The 2,650-nt window shown below is 33.0% G+C and overlaps 1 pseudogene; it reads left to right on the top strand.

Moving 5' to 3' along the window:
- Positions 1-338: 338 nt before the first annotated feature.
- Positions 339-2,650, top strand: LOC136996934 (acyl-CoA Delta-9 desaturase-like; annotated as a pseudogene).

The raw sequence follows: 2,650 nt of genomic DNA, 5'->3' as shown, positions 1-2,650 counted from the left end.
TATTTTCATCAGGGTTCTGTTTCTACTGTACAATTTTTATTTTATAACAGACATCACGCTGAAAAATAGTTTGTTTTTTGTACTGATTATGAGAATATTTTATTACTTTAAGATATCAAAGTTAATAACTTGATCGAAAGATTTTAATGATTATGCAATTTGTTTTCTTTTTAAACATCTGGTTTTACATAATTTATTCTAATTCTAATGTAATTTATCTTTGTAGCGTAACTTATAACGGTACTATAGGATAGATTTATCGTATGAAATATACATAATATTGTATTATAATTAATGACATATAATCTTATAATGGTATTTATGTACCTTGATTTTTCTCACTTCAAGTCTATGTCGTGAGTACATCACAAGCAATCGGTGTAAACGGCGGTATTCATCGTTTTTGGACTCACCGAGCTTATAAAGCGAAATGGCAGCTCAGAGTTATATTACTTATTTTCTATTGCATAGCTGGCATGGTAGATAAATGTTTAAATAATTATTTTTTGCATCACGAGAAAGAAGCGTTTTGCTTCACAATGATTCCCTTTTAGAACAATCCATTTGAGTGGGTGCGAGATCATCGAGTACACCATAAGTACACAGACACAGACGCGGATCCACACAATAGCAATCGAGGATTCTTTTTCTCTCATGTCGGCTGGCTGATGATGAAAAAACATCCAGAGGTGATACAAAAAGATAGTCAGATTGATATGAGTGATGTAATGGCGGATCCCATTTTCATATTCGGTTGCAAGTAAGTCCGCATCAAAGAGTTGCTAATTATTCTTCTCTCTGAAATACATTTTTACTTGAAAAGTAGTACGAGTGAGAATAAAATTTATAAACATTTGTTTATTCTCCTCCAAATTTTTATAATTGCCATGTCTTTCAATAGAGCTTTTGTGGGACTTGATGTGTAGCGTTTAATTTATTCTTTTTTGTAGACATTTTTTGATATTATAGATTGTTTTCGCTTTCTTGCTACCGATTTTAATACCCGTATACGCATGGAACGAGATCTGGTCCAGGGCCGTTATGTCACAGATTCTTCGTTACGTACTCTGTTTGAATTTCGCGTGGAGCGTTAATAGTGCAGCTCACATGTTCGGTTTGAAGCCATACAATACGTAAGTATACAGCTATGTTTGACTAATGCAGAATAAATTTTTCTATAACTCAGATTATGATTGCTAATCGATTATTTTCACATCAAATATGCAGTGATCGATTTTAAAGATTGTAAAATTTTTTTTTTACGTATTTAAAAAATGCAATGCTACAAATACTTATAGAATTCTCGCTATTCTTTTGCATGCAACAAAGTAATTTTGTCTCGTATTTTATTTGAACGATAGAGAAATTAACCCGTCGGAGAATAGACTCGTGGCGTTTATGGCATATGGCGAGGGTTGGCACAATTATCATCATGTGTTCCCATGAGACTACAAGGCGGCTGAATTAGGGGATTATAAATTGAATATAATCACGATGTACATTGACCTATTCGCGAAGATCGGCTGGGCATACGATCTTAAGCATCAGCGGAACTCGTGAAAACTGTCCTTAGGAAAAAAGGAGACGGGAGTCATTGGAGTATTGTATCGGAAGCGAACAATAAAACTGAGCAATAAAAATTAATAATTTGTAAGGGCTTGTATACGGCGCCGCACGCGCCCAGGGCGCAGAGTGATACACGATCCACTGCGTGGATCGATGAGAGGGAGAATATAGCGACAGCATAATAATAAAGAACACATTGCGAGAAGCATGGTTTTCCTTTCTTTCCCCTGCCCCGACGAAACTCTTACCAATTTTTCAGACGATTCACACGATTATGATAACTTAGACGATTTACGAAAATAAATTTATCTAGTTTTTAACTGGAAACGTCGGTAACCGATGATATTTTGGCAAAAAGCGTAACTCTTTTTTGCAAACTTTCTCTTATTGTTTTACTATGAATTAATAGTATATTATATTATTTTTATATTATTCATAATATGTTACATATTAAATTATATATTGTTTTAAAAAAAGATTGTTCATAAATATATATGTTCTTTATTGGGTATTAAAGAATGTAGCCAGCTGTACACACTATTCATAATCGTACAAGAATACTGCCTCTTTTTGAGTAGAGTAACAGGAATCTTTAGTTTGTTATAAATAAACGTTGTTTCTCTATAAAATTGTTTTTATTTTAGACCTATGCTAACAAGAAAAAAGAAGACAAAAAAAAACAAACAGGAAAACGCGCTTAGCGTTGCCTCTCTTCTCGAGGCTATATTGCATAATAAAATAATTGAATTTAATTACAATTGTGGCGCAAAATTATAATGTTCACTTAATTCTAACACACACAAGTGACAAACACGCATTGTTCGTCGCTTTGATGATCACAAATAACAATGACAAATTTTAATACTTATTTCAATATTGTTTATTACAACACGTTGCTGTGGCGATTTTGTTCTCATTGTTCTCGCATATTTCATTTCTCATTGATATGAGGAAAATACTTGCGCTTCCGCTTTTATTTGACAAGTTAGAACATAGGCAAATAAGTTTTATTTTAGGCCTGATGATAAATGCATGAAAGAATGTTGTTGAATGCAAATTTATTTCAGGAATGTGTGTTGTTTTC

Source organism: Linepithema humile, chromosome 4 (assembly GCF_040581485.1).
Source record: "Linepithema humile isolate Giens D197 chromosome 4, Lhum_UNIL_v1.0, whole genome shotgun sequence".
Classification (NCBI taxonomy): domain Eukaryota; kingdom Metazoa; phylum Arthropoda; class Insecta; order Hymenoptera; family Formicidae; genus Linepithema; species Linepithema humile.
The sequence above is the reverse complement of the archived record's forward strand: the minus strand, read 5'-3'. Positions and strand labels throughout refer to the sequence as shown.